The 14,035-nt window shown below is 53.9% G+C and overlaps 1 protein-coding gene across 5 annotated transcripts in view; it reads left to right on the forward strand.

Annotated features, from left to right (window-relative positions):
- The window catches only part of LOC121350895 (ankyrin repeat and fibronectin type-III domain-containing protein 1-like), a 240,033-nt gene that overhangs the window by 180,502 nt on the left and 45,496 nt on the right, over window positions 1–14,035 (forward strand). The gene's annotated exons all lie outside the window — the stretch shown is intronic.

Consider the following 14,035-nt stretch of genomic DNA (forward strand, 5'->3'; position numbering starts at 1 on the left):
GTTATGCCAGACCCCTATTGTGCAGTTTGTCCACTTGGCTCTGCTATTTCCATCCCAACTGAATGGTTCTGAGGACTCTGCTTCTGGGCTTTTATCATGTTTCTCTGTTCTCTCACCTCCCCTCAGCTGGAGTGTGCTGCTGAAAATTCTGGTGTGAACTCAGACTCAGACTCCCATCCAGTTTCTAGCCATCTCAGACTGTTCTCTCACCATCTTGGCTTTGCTGCTGTAAATTAATGGCTTCATGAGCCATGAAGCTCCTCTCAGAAGGCTGGCAGGAGGAGCGTGGCTGCTTTGCAGACATTGGCTCTGCCTCATTGGGAGTTCCCTGTGGAGTCAATCCCACCTTTCTCTGGGATTTTGATGGCTGGCTGGAGCCCCCAGTGCTGTCTGCAGGAGGGACCACGTGCATCCCAGCAGTGATGGATCCCACCTTCTCCCAGCAGAGCAGAGCGTGGCCCTGGGCCATCTCTGGCCCCGCGGGGACATGGGAGGGGCTGTCAGCCGCAGCGAATGAGAAACTGTCAATATTTGTACACAAAGGCCATGCTGAAATCCCTATCCCAGTCCAGACATCAGAGGTGTCAGTTTTGATTTCCCAAACACAGAGAGAGCCCTTTCAGCCCCAGCCTGCTCAGACACTGCAGCTTTAATGTCCCAGCACCCAGCGTGTTTCCACTCCCCTCAAATGCATCAATCAGGTCTCGGTGAGGCTCTGAAAGAGCCAGTTTGTTAAACAAACACACTTAGTGTAAAAAGTTTATTCCAGTTAATTGGGACTTCATTGCAATGGAAACAAATTACCCAGCTGTCATCTGCCAAGGCAAACAGCAGCGGGGGAGCAGGGGTCCTGGCCAGGCGGGAGACAAACAGTCATCTCAGGCAACCTTATTTATGGCCTTTTTATGTATTTCTGTATTTATTTGGACATTCCTGAGCTGGAGAGCTGGGCTATTGCCGAGCTGCATGCCCCAGCACTTGCATAGTGCAGGTTCTCTGCTCTGGGGCTCCTGGGCAGAGAGCTGGCACTGGCCGGGTGGGCACTGCCATGGGGACCCCCGGGCTGGGGCCCGTGTCCCTGGGTAGATCCCTCCAGGCATGTCCAGGGCTCTTGCTTCACAGCCAGAGAGGAGGTGCAGGATGGGAATGTCAGGGCCAGCTGCTGGTCCCTGGAGGCTGGGGATGTGAGGGATGTGGGGCTCCGGGCAGGGAGCAGTGGGGTAGGGAAGCACCGAGGAGGGGCTGATGGCCACTGGGAACTTCGCTCCTGTGCTTCTACAGTTCCTTGCCCAGCGCTAAACCTACTGCACCTCGCAGGGGTGCCCTGTGTCAGCAGGGACCCCACGGGTGAGTCCCCAGCCCCACGCCGCTGCTGTTCTCCCCTCCCAGCCCAGGGAAGTACTTTGTGGCAGGAGAGTTGGGAGCACTGCCTGATGAGGCTCCCACTCATTCCCAGCTCATTTGATTTAACAAACGCCCTGTCAACACCCTTTTTCCCTTCCTGGAGTTTTTATGGCAAAGAGGGAGCGAGGAGCGGGGATGGGGGAGGCAGGCAGCCGGAGGCAGGCAGGGAGCACCCCGGGAGCCGGGCAGGATGGGACTGGGTCCCGCAGGAAGTGACAGATAAAGTGACAGATAAAGCGGCAGATAAAGCCCTGGGATTAGCAGCGTGTATCGTGTCAGGGGAGCAGCGTCCCCTTTCCCGGAGCACTCGTTACCCGAGCTGAGCCGTGCTGGGGGAGGCAAGGGCAACACATGGAATTACCTCCTCCTCCCCAGCTCCTGTCCCTGCTCCTGGGGTGGCCTGTCCTTGCCTCATGTCCCTCCAGTTCTGCCTTTGGATCCGGGGGGGCTGTGCCGCGGCTGGGGTGAGGACAGGGATGGGTGCAGCCCCCACAGCACATCTCTGCTTGGCCGTGGACATGTCATCGTGTGTGGATGGCAGCCTGGAGGGTGGGGATGGCACAAGTGTGGGGGGCTCTCCCGGTCCCCCTGGATGCATCCTTCCCTGCTGGCCTTGGGCATGTGGAGGATGGGAGCAGCTCTCTGCCTGTGTGCTGGGACCTTCCAGCGAGCTGGGAATTCTCTTGTGTGCCTGGTGTACAAACCAGGGCTCCTCCACCCTGCTGACTTACCACATCCAGGACAGATTCTTCTGGTCCTGTGAAGTCTTCAAATTCACATTTGAATTTCACATTGCAATTGAGTTGCCATCCAGAGCCTTTTATTCACTTTCCAAGAGTGTTTCTGTTACTTTGCAATTGTGAGATAATCGTGACCTGCACTCTGAGGTTTCTGTCGGCGATAGCACATGTTCAGGGGTGGAAGGCCTGGATTGGGATATGCATCCTTGGAGAGGTCTGGGGTGGGGGGAAATATCAGACCCAAGCACTGATAGATACAGAGATGAGTCCTAAGATCAGACTGATCTTACCAGAGGGATGCGGGAAAGATGGTGACCAGAACTGGAAAGAACACAAGATTGCTCCATTTCTGGAGCTTGGAATGGAGTGGAGGAGGGATTGGGCAGTTTGGCTGAAGCACCTTGGTTGCTTGGAGTCAGCTGGCCCATCTTGAGAGACAATCTGAAACCACAAGGTAAGAAACAACAGGGAAACAATGCCACACTTCCCTGTATGGGAGCTGGTGTGTGTTGGAGGCAGAGGCAGCGGTGCCCCCTCAGTCCCACATTCCTGCAGCCCCACTCTGCAGGATCTTTGGTGGGCAGAGCCAGGGCTCAGGATGCCAGGCACCTCCCTCCTCCACCTGGCAACCCTCTATTATTAGGGATTTTAGCTTTCTGTTTCTAGATTGATTTGTTGGTGGTGGTTATTTTTAGCTCCTCCAGTGCCTTGCAGATTCCTCGAGGGATTCTTTCTTTGCCTCTCCCTCCCACAGGTTTGTTTGTAATGGAGCTGCCTTGATTTGAGCCACAAGTGAGAGGTTCCAGTGCCGGCAGGGGCTATGCTGCCCACTCAGGGAGCAGATCTCCTTCTGTGGTTTAACTCAGCTTGATGTGTCCATGGGGTACTTGCCTGTGCTGGGAAGGGGCATCACTCCCCACTACAGCCACTGGTGTGGGTACTGTGCAGTCCCCACCCAAAATCACTGCCAGAGCACCCTGGGTGGCTCCTTGTGCCATTGCTTCTCTCACCACTGCCCTCCCCGAGAGTTCTCTCTTTTCACTACCATGGGGAGAAATTCAGACCAGCATCACTGTACGTGGAAACAAACCCCAGGCTCCTCCTGCAGCTCCACAGCCAGGCTGGATGGAAATTTTTCGGCATATTTTAAAGCCCAGCACAAAGTAATTCAAAACAAGTTGCGTGTATATTTTGGACTCTGGCAGGGCTGTTGTTATCGCCTTTCTTCGCCCGCTGGCTGTCCCAGACAACGGTTCACTTTGAGTGTAGCCTTCTGCTGAGCAGGGGGCAATGTTTTCATTCCTAATTTACAGCATCCATCCCATGGGGCTCCAGCCACGTCTCCCACTGAGCCCAGCCCAGCCAGAAGCCCGGAGCTCACCTGTCACCACCGGCTCCAGGGCTGCATTAATGTTCCCTAGAAAATGTGACTCTCTTTGGACTCAGCTGCTTCTGCTCACCCTGGGTTGACGCTTGGTGGGGCATGTGTGAAGGCACAGTTTGTGCTCTGTTTTTTCTAGGATTTTTGTTATTTTGTAGAGTGGAGTGAGTTGTGCTTGTTTTTAAATGCCTAAAGTATAGATTGATATTCAATATAGATTTGCTGTTTTTCCTGGGGAGAGGCAGCCCTGGGAGGTTTTACTCTGGTACAGCTTTGGTGGTGGCATCTCCATCACATCCAGGAAAGTGTTTTTCTGGAGCACTGATCTCCACAGGCTGCTCTTACCTGGGAGATGAGCACATGCTGAAGTGTTTCTTTGGACTTGCTGCTGTTAAAGCAGTCCCTTCAGTGGCCAAGGAGATGAAGCCTGAAAACCACTAAAGTTTTCAAGCAAACCATTCAAGCAAACCTGAAAGCCACTTGCAAGGCCACAAACAGCTCCTCTTCTGTGTGGATTAACCAGCTCCAAGGAGGTGTGAGGAGAGAGGACACCAGGGCCACTCGTCTCCAAGGAATGTGCTGAAAAAAAATACAGGGATCTGTGTCTGCATGGTGCTCTTAGTGGCTTGCAAAGTCCTGGTTCGGCTATCAACTAACTGCTTTCCATCAAGATAGGGTGGTGGCTGGCTGAAATCATACCCAGAATTAGCAGAGGGCCTTGAGATACCTCTGTGATGAGCCTAAAACCAGACTCTGCTTTAATGGAGTAACCTGGTGCTGGAGGTGAAAGTTCTGGAATGTGTACCCAGCATCCACAGTGCACTTTCTTCATTCTTGGCTGTTTTCCTTGGGGTTGAATGGCAGCTTTTCTAGGGCTGAAGTTGTCATTGAGGTTTTCCTGATCTTTAATTTTATAACGCTCATTAGCACAGTTCCTGTCAAAGAACAGCACGTTCCTTCCCTGTGCTCACTGTCTCCCTGGTTAATAACCCTTCGCTGCTTTGGTTCTTTTGGAAAAAGGTACAGGAGCTTTGGGAATGACTCCTGGTATAATACCCAGATGTCAGCATTGTTAGTGAGATCTGAAGAGTGGCGTTAATTCAAAGGGAAATGACTGCAGAAGGCCCAGGGTACCTGTTGGGAGGCATTGAGCCAACCTGTCTCAAACCACAGCAGTGCCTGTGTGTTCCTCCAGCTGCTGAGAGGTGCTCTGAACCCACATGGTTGCTTTTCCTTTCAGGAATGGCCCATAACAGCAGCTTCCTGCTCCTCCCTTCTCTCCCTGAGGTTCTGCTTTGAAGGTGTCCATTCCTGAGGCTTGTTGGTGCCATGAAAAGGCTCTGTCAGGGTCGGGCAGTGCAGGAGAAGACCTGCAGTGCAGGAGGCACATGCTGTGCTTTGGCTGGGCTTGGCTGGGACGCAGTCCTGGTTTCTGAGCATCTGCTCTGCTGCTGAAGCCCCCACCATCTTCCTCAGCTGGGTTTTATCAGCTCTGAGGTACAGAACAAGGGCTCCAAACTGAGGTTTGAGGTGAGCGGGGACAACCATTGCAAGGCCACAGTGCAGACCTCCTGCCTTGGGAGAGGTGGAGCAGGTGCTGGCATTCACCCCAGAGCATGGCCTGTGGGTATTTCCTGGAGTTTGGGAGCCTCAGGACAGGGAGCTGGCTGTGTCCGTTGCATGGTTTCAGTCAATCTGGATTTAGTTCCAGGAGAAATCAGGATTGCTGTGTGAATTTGGCAGTCAGGGAGAAGGAAGCAAGAGGCACCAGCATCATGTCTTCAGTCTTGGTAGGTCTTCAGCTTACGTGCCCTGGCCTTGACCATTTCAGGGTGCCCTTTCCACTGCCTGTGAAGGCACAGCTGGCCCAGAAACATTCTAGCCACTCTTCTCCAGAGCAGAGGGCTCAGCTCTGCAAAACCAAGGTGTCTGTCTGCAGAACCTCCAGAACCTTAGCTCTGGGCTGTAGTGTTGTGTGGACCTGCTGTCTCGTCACACCAGAGTGGTGCTGAGGAGTTGAAAGGCCCAGCTCTGTGACAGCCTGGATGGAGTGGCAGTGAGGTGAGAAGAGTGCTGTGTCCTGGGGACCTGCCTTGTGTGGCGTTCCCACCCCACGGGCAGTGTTTGGCGAGCACCAGCGTGTGGTGTTGGCAACAATGTGCGAGGCATTCTGCTCTGGAGCGGGACGGTGCCACAGCGGGAGAGCATCCATGCAATAGCATCCGTGCTGCCATTGCCAGTGTGAAGGCTCCACCTCTTCTTTGTTCTTCAGGGGTACAGGTCTTCCCCAAGGACAAGGTCTCCTGTGGTTTATCTTTGCTTTCCAAGTGTCAGAAACCCCTTCCGAGGCCTTCAGGCCTTCAGCAGCTAGCAGAGCACACCATGCTGGGGTGGTTGTGTCAGCTGGTGCCAGGTCTGATGCTGTGGGTTTCTCCCCGCGGTTCTGTGTCAGGGTGCGTTGGTGGGCAGCTGTTGTCCTGTGTCACACAGGGCCTTGCACAGCCACGGGGCAGTCTTGTGCTCTGGCCTGTGAAGCCCAAGCCCATGATACAAAGCAGGTAGTGAGAAAGTCACCTGCCTGGCTCGTGTCTCCAGTGCTGGCTTCACCTAGGTTGTGGTCTTTGCTGCAGGATTCCTTGGTTGGAATGAAAGTATTTCCTTCATCACTCCACGTTCAGTCCAGCATGATGCACAGCCTCTCACATCTCTGTCCCCCCACCACTGCCCCTCCACCCCAGGGCATTTCAGGTGTGGCAGTTCTGCTGATGGGCAGTGCCTCATTTGGAGGGTGTCACATCACATGCCACTGGCTCTCCTGCTGGGAGGTGGCTCTTGCATGCAGGGTGTCTTACATTGGAATAAAGTGCCTTTCAGAAGCCTGGCTGGCACAGCTGTCCTTCATGGGCTCAAAGAAATGAGCCCGGAGGTGATTTAATGCTGCTGGTGTGAACAGCTGCCTTCTGAGGAGTTCAGCTCCCCATGGGTGTTCAAACAGCGAAGGCCAACCCTTGTAGCCCTTGGGAATAGGGGGATAATAAGAGTTTATGGGGAAACTGAGGCACAGAGGTTTTAGCTCACAGGCGAGGCTGTGCTCCAGCCAGGTGCCCAGCCCTGGAAATGGCTTTGGCCTGTCCCTCTTGGCCTCTGCTGCAGTGCATCCCTCTTCCCAGTCATCAACACCTGGTTTTTGGGTTGCCCTTCTCTGCGTGCCTCTCACCCTCCCTCGCTGTGGGGCTGGAGTCCCTCGTGCCCCAGACGCCAAGGAGTTCTCCTCTCACTTGGCTGCAGAAATGGGCTCAGCATCCCAGAAATTCAGGCTTTGTAGTGGGAGCCAATAGTCACACAACCTCCATCCAGAAACCATCATTATCGGTGGCTTGCTTTTTCTGGGTTTCTTTGAACTACAGCTCCCAGGATGCCTGAAGATATGCAGACATCCCGAAGACAGTGGTTTCCCATAAACTTTTGGGGTTTCATGCTTTGCAAGCAGGAATGTTTTTATTGCGTCGCGAATCCCTTCAAGTCCCTCAAACCTCCATGGCAGCCGCGGGGGCCGGAGCCGGCTGCGCGGGAGGCATGCCAAGGGCTTTTCTCTCCTGCATTTTTCCCCTTCTTGCAAGAGGGACCTTTGTAACTCCCTGTCATGCCTTTTCAAGGAAAATTTTGGACTGGGAGGAAGTTTGAAGAAGCCATGGTTTGCCTGTAGGGGTGTGTTTCCCATTCTCCTGGTCCCCATTATTTCAAGGGCTGCTAAGCAGCGTCCTGTGTCCCCATGAGTATTGAAGTGCCTTGGGCAAGGTGGGGAAAGGGTTTTCACTGAACTGAGAAGAACTGGGACACAGGGAAGAGAAAAAGATGCAGATTCCTGCACCAGTGCAATGAGCCCAGGAGACTGGGATTTAATTCTGACATGATTACAAATCCTGAGGGAAAACCAGAGAGGGAGGTTTTTGTTTAGCATGGACAGGTGTGGTTGGAACTGTGACCTGGAAGGTCTCCACCCCTAGCCCCCAGCCAGATCCACCCAGGAGCCAGGGCAAAGTTCCACAGGTGCCCCCGCAGGTCTGCATCTTTCTGCAGCCCATCCTGGGACCAGGACATGCTGGCAGCAGAGTGGGCTCTGTGGTGTGGGCCCAGCTGTCCCTAATAATCACTTATTCCCTGCAGGAGAGGAACTGCAGAGGGCAGATTAAGGCTGTGGTAACACGGTGGCATTTTATGGTCGCATTCTTCTGACCATTAAAGTACTTCAGTGAATTTTTCTTGTTTGGTGCTGGTGAGCACCAGTGTTACATCTCATAATCAGACTTGAGGTATTTTGCCATTCTCTTTTTACCCTTTGGTTGCCCAGGATCCTCCATAGGTTGGGATTTAATAGGTCTTAACTTCTTTGGTAGGCCTTTACCGGTTTGAGGAACTTTGTGAGTGAAACAGAGAGGTACTGGGTGCCCTTGGGGGTCACCAGAACCCCCAGATACCCAGATGGTGCAGAAGCAGCAGAATCATGGGTCAGGCTGTGTGTGCCATGTGATCAGAGAGTAGTTGGGACTGGAAGGCATTTCTGGAGATCATCTTGTCCAACCCCTGCTAAAGCACAGTGTCACCTACAGCAGGTTACACAGGATCGTGCCCAGGTGTGTTTTTAACATATTCGTGGAAGGAGACTCCCCAGCCCCTCTGGGCAGCCCGTTCCAGTGCTCCATCACCCAAAGGGACGTGTCCTGGCCCTGCTTTGTACCGCTCCTGAGCACTGAGGCCAGTGACATGCTGTCTGGTGCCTCTGGGGTCTGGGCTTATTCTCTGTCACCTTCCTCCCATCCTTCAGCCTCCCTCCAGGCCCGTGCAGGCACACTTGGGCACAGGAGCGCATCCGTGTGCCCGGCACAGCCAGCTCCCATCACCTGCCAGCGCCTGGCGGTGTGCTCTGCAGGAGACGGGTGCCAGCCAGGAGCTGATCCATGGAGGCTGCGGCCGGCTCGCCCTAACCACATCCCTGCTCCCCACTCCTGGAAGGGCCCGGCCGCCCGGCAGCCCAGAATAACAAGCTTTTCCATTCCTGTGCAGCGTGGGACACGGGGCCATGGAAAACAAGAGGCGGCTCCAGCGCCAGGGCCGTGCACAGACTAAACAATGGCACATCCCCCGGGGCGTCTGTCCCCGCACAGGGAGGGCAGGCTGCAGGCACCGGCACGGCACGGCTCGGCACAGCTCGGTGCGGCACGGCACGGCACGGCACAGCAGGGCTGCCAGCACGGCATGGTGCTGCCTCTCCATGTGTGGGCTCAGCTGGCAGGAGTGGACGGAGGTGAAAGTCCCAGGAGGACTGAACCCCTCAGGAACCTCCTCACCCATCCTTGTTGAGGGAACATGAACAAAAACATTGGTTGGACTTAGTCCTTTTCTTTAGTTTCCCTGCTGTCTTTTTAATTAGGATAAAAGCTGTAATTGCTAGTTGGGGAATTCTGAAAACCTGGCTCCTGGCAAGACAGGAGCAAGTCTGCACGTTCCTCTGACTTGGCACATGGACAATCCATCATGCTCACACAGTCTGCTTGGAAGAGCCCAAGTGCTCCGTCCTGCTGCTCAGGAAGGAGTGATAGATATCTTCATTAAAAACAATCACAGAGGGAAATGATAGAATTCTTAAAAAACAAGCAAAGTGATGGGAATTTTGCCCAAGGAAAGGAATTTTTGACCATGTTATTTTGTCGGTTTTATTTATTTGTTGTCTGTATATGGATGGATTTTTGTGTTTAAAGTAGACTGTTAATTTTGAGAGTCAAGCACACTGGTATGTGCCAGTCATGAAATGGTCCTTGTCAATGATCTGGTTCATGGCTGGGAGTCAGAAAGATCTTTGCTTACATACAATCCTAGGATCGTGGAATGGTTTGCATTGTAAAGGACATTAAAGCCCCTCCAGTTCCACCCCCTGCCATGGGCAGGGACACCTCCCACTATCCCAGGTTGCTCCAAGCCCCATCCAGCCTGGCCTTGAACACTGCCAGAGATCCAGGGGCAGCCACAGCTGCTCTGGGCACCCTGTGCCAGGGCCTGCCCACCCTCCCAGGGAACAATTCCTTCCCAATGTCCCAATCTAACCCTGCCCACTGGGAGTAGGAAGCCATTCCCTGTGTCCTGTCCCTCCATGCCGTGTCCCCAGTCCCTCTCCAGCTCTCCTGGAGCCCCTTTAGGCCCTGCAAGGGGCTCTGAGGTGTCCCTGGAGCCTTCTCCTCTCCAGGGGAGCACCCCCAGCTCTGCCAGCCTGGCTCCAGAGCAGAGGGGCTCCAGCCCCTGCAGGGTATCTCTGTGACCTCCTCTGGATTTACTGCAGCAGCTCCACATCATTCCTGGGCTGGGCCCCAGGGCTGGGGCAGCTGTGCAGGTGGGGTCTCCCTGAGTGGGGCAGAATCCCCCCCTCCTGCTGCCACGCCGGGCTCAGCCCAGCACAGGGCGGTTCTGGGTGCACGCGGCCGGGGCAGGTCCAGCTCTCAGCCAGCAGCACCCCCAAACCCTTCTCTTCTTTTCAGCTGTTTTACAGCACCAACGTGCAACATCAGGATCTTAATGTGACAATGGCACAGGTGTGCAGATCCCAGCCTAAATATGGCTTAGAATCTGGAGAGAGAGGAAACTTCCTGATTGTCTTACATTGTCTCCAGGATCCCACCTCTTGCAAGGTCCTGTAGCTCCTTTTCAGACCACATTCATACTCCTGGGCTCTCAGCAGCTCATCCTGCTGCCTCCTTGCTGTGCCCACCCTTGGGATGCTTCCTGTGGGGGTGGGTTTCCAGCTGGCAGGTGTCTGCTCAGGGGGAGATGATACTGATGCAGGTCCAGTCCCCCCAGAGGCACAGTCATGCTGGGGTGCAGGATGACTCACCAGGCTGTGGCACATGTGCCCAGCATCTCTGTCACAGCACAGATGTTGGTCAGAGAGGGGACAGTTGTTATTGTCAAAATGCAAATGAGTAAAATTATTGTTCTGAGAGAGAATTTTTAGGGGAAGGACATGCAAATTTACCTTCCATTCTGACTGTGCATTAGTATTAAAATGCAATGTTTGAAAGCCGAAACAAAGGAACATTTTAATTTGGGATTCATCAGATGGTTCCTTCTGCTTGGATTAGCATCATATACTTTGCATCAAATGCTCTAAGTTTGAAAAAACTCTGGTTTTCAAAGAAAACAAAAAGATGTTCTAAAAATGCCAGCCATTTCCAGGGATTCTGGCTGCTGTCAGCTGTCCTTAAGTGACTGGTCTGGTGCTGAACATGGATGGGCCAGTAGGAATAGGTTTTGTGGGGTTCAGATAGGATGGGTGGTTGGGTTCCTCCTGGATGCTGTTTCAATTTGGCTTCTAAATAGCTTAGAAAAGTTTGGATGTTAAGGAAAATTTCTTCACTGGAAGAAACAGAATGGTGCTCAGGCGCTAGAAAGGTGCTCAGGCACTGGAAGAGGCTGCCTCAGGGTAGGGGTGGAATCACCATCCCCGGAAAGGTTTAAAACTTCTGTGGGGATGTGTCTCAGTGGTTGCCTTGGCAGTGCTGGGGGAGTGGTCAGATTGGATGATCTGAGAGGACTTTTCCAACGTTAACAATTCCATGAAAAGCTGGGCCAGGGTTCTGCTCTGAGGCGCAGGACCCCACAGGTGTGGTGGGACCCCAAGCTTACCTGGAGGGTGTGGACAGCCCTCACCATCGGGGGGAAGGAGTGGGTGCGGGGTCAGGAGCGGCTTGCAGACAGACAGAGGCTGTGCTGGAGGGATGGGTTGTGTTTCTCTTCTTGGCTTTCCATATAAACACCTTCCAAATAAAACTCGCCTGTCCACAGTGCTCGGAAGCAGCTGTGCTGCTTATTTAAACACACTGTAAGGTATCTCCGTCCTGCCCCCCCTGCTTTCCTTCTCCTTCTTCTTTGGAATACTGACCTGCCTCGTGTTGCAGACCAGAAATAGAGACTGGCCACTGACTTGCTAATTGTAATGCAGCCTGATAATGCCAGCTATAATTAGATCAAGGTATCCAAGTCCTTTTGCTGGCAGACGTTTCTGTGACCCTGTTATCATACTTTGAAAAGAGAATCCCATCTGCTCTGCCTGACTTCTGGCTGCAGAGGCAGGACCTGCAGAGCCCAGCTTGGTCCTTTCTAGGGAATCCAGCCCAGCATCAGTCCTGGTGCCTGCATCTGCTTGGCTTGTGAAGAGTCAGGCTTGGCACAGCAGCTCTCACTGACAGGCTTTAAGCACTGATTATAGCCCCCAATATCTGGCAAATGTCAGTGACCACTGAGACTTTTGTTGTTATAAAAATCCCTTCCCCAACTCCCCAGTGACTACAGCTGTGTTGGGCTAATGAAAGGGGCTGCCCTGGGCTGTGGTTTTCAGGGGGTTGCACTCTGACCCATCTTTACTGTTTTAGGGTTATCAGAACAATGGCTCATGTTGAGGTGAGCTGTGGCAGTGGGAGGAATGGTTTAGGGTCTCAGGATCAACTTGTCTAGAGCTGCAGCCTCATGTCCCAGGGCTGTCAGACATCTCTCCTTGTTCCCTTTTGATGAGCCCTCTACATTCTTTCCTTACCCTCTCATGCAAGTCCTGTCACTCTTTCCCCATCTGCAGCATCCCTGGGGTCCCTCTGCCTGGCCTTGGGAAGCCTTGGGCTGCTGCCCAGCTGTCCTGCTCTTGAGCACCCTTCTTGCTGGGTCACAACAGGCATCCCCAGCTCTGTCCCACGAGGGACAGGGTGGTTTGGGTGTGCAGCTGTGTCCTCAGCAATTGGGTGAGCCAGGGCCCTCACAGAGCTCATTCCCCCAGCACTGCACGAGCCTTTGGCTCCTTCTCTGCAGCACCACCAAGCCTGCACCACCAAGCCTGCCCTCTGGGACAACTCGCGGGAAAGTTTGGTTGAGTGGATATGCCCGAATTCATCACTTGTTCTCAGTATGGCTGCCCACAGTTGCTCTGACATTCTGTCTGATCTGTCCTGAGCTTGTCAGGGAGGGAACTGAGACCCCCTTGAACACCAGTGTGCCCTAGCGGGGGAGAGGTTTCCTAATGTCATATCCTGCAGGCAGGCCTGGGGCTGTCACAGCAGCAGAGCTCACCAGCTAATCATGGCTGAGTCAGCCTGAGAAGTGGGACACTGAAATCCCAAAGGAAAACCAGGGACTTGGAGGAACTGGATAAGCCAGTGCCTCATCCTTTGCATAGTAGCCAAACCTCCTGAGATGTTCTGCTGCCTTGGTAGCCCAGCTGAGCTGCTGTGCTGTTCCATGGGGCAGGCACTTCAATGCTGTGTGCTGACAGGACATCATCCTAGACTCCCATTTCATAGAATCCTAGAAATCGTGGAGTGATTTGGGTTGGAAGGGGCCTTCGTGATAATCTTGTTCCACCCCTCTGCCGTGGGTAGGGAGACCTCCCACTAGTCCAGGTTGCTCCAAACCCCATCCAGCCTGGCCTTGGACACTTCCAGGGATCCAGGGGCAGCCACAGCTTCTGTGGGCACCCTGTGTCTGGGCCTCACCACACTATAAGCAAAGAATTTCTTCCACACATCTAATCTAAATCTCCCCTCTTTTGCTTTAAAATTGTTTCTGCTTGTCCTGTCACTACAAAAAGTACCCAAGTAAAAGGGCATGCGGCCTCTTTTTCAGTCCTGGGCAGTACCTGAGGAGTGGGGGGTGGGTGGGGGTTAAGCCTCCAGAGGAGCAGCAGAAGAGCAGTGTGCCACACGGACAGAGGAGTTCATCAGCAGAAGCCCTGGGTGGGTGACCCTGGCAGGCAGCACTGGTCACATGCAATCAGCACCTGTCCCCAAGCTAAGGAAACACATGGGGGTCCTCAGGCAGGACCCTCAGCACTTCCCAGATCACTTGGAGCTAAGGTTTGGGCTTGGAAGATCCCTGTGGGTAGTGTCCTGTGTCAGTCCCCAAAACAGTGGTGGAAGAGCTCAGTCCATGGTTTGTGTGCTCCAGTCATGGGCAGTGCTCACAGATTTGGGAGATTGAGGAGGAGGAATGTTAACAGAGTGGAATATGTGGCTGTCTGCAGCTCACCAGACTGCCTGCATGGTCACCCCTGAGTCCCTGAAGGTTGGAGACCAATGGCCCAAAGCACTTTCCCTCCTGCTGAGGGCAGGGGCAGGACGGCCTGGCAGCATGGGGGGTCTTGGGGCTTCCTCCTCCAAAGCTCACCTGGGGACCCCAGAAGTTTTGGTGGGACTCAGAGTAGTTTTCAGCATCACTGCTTCTGCTTTCTGCCCTTCTCAATGGGAACAGGTAGTGAGGCAGGGCCATGCAGGGTGACAGGGGCTCATGGGGGTGCCAGCAGGGTTTGGTGACATGTCATTGCATCGGGGCTGTCACAGCAAACCCAAAGCAAGTGGAGGTGAGGCATCGCTGTCTTCTGCCTGGTAGTCCCTCCACAGCTGAGCCTGGTACTCCTCACCTGAGCCAGATCCCGCTCACCTGAGCCTGGTTCTCCTTGGCTGGGCCCTGTGTCCCTCGT

This window comes from Pyrgilauda ruficollis, unplaced genomic scaffold (assembly GCF_017590135.1).
Source record: "Pyrgilauda ruficollis isolate IOZ18807 unplaced genomic scaffold, ASM1759013v1 scaffold16, whole genome shotgun sequence".
NCBI lineage: Eukaryota > Metazoa > Chordata > Aves > Passeriformes > Passeridae > Pyrgilauda > Pyrgilauda ruficollis.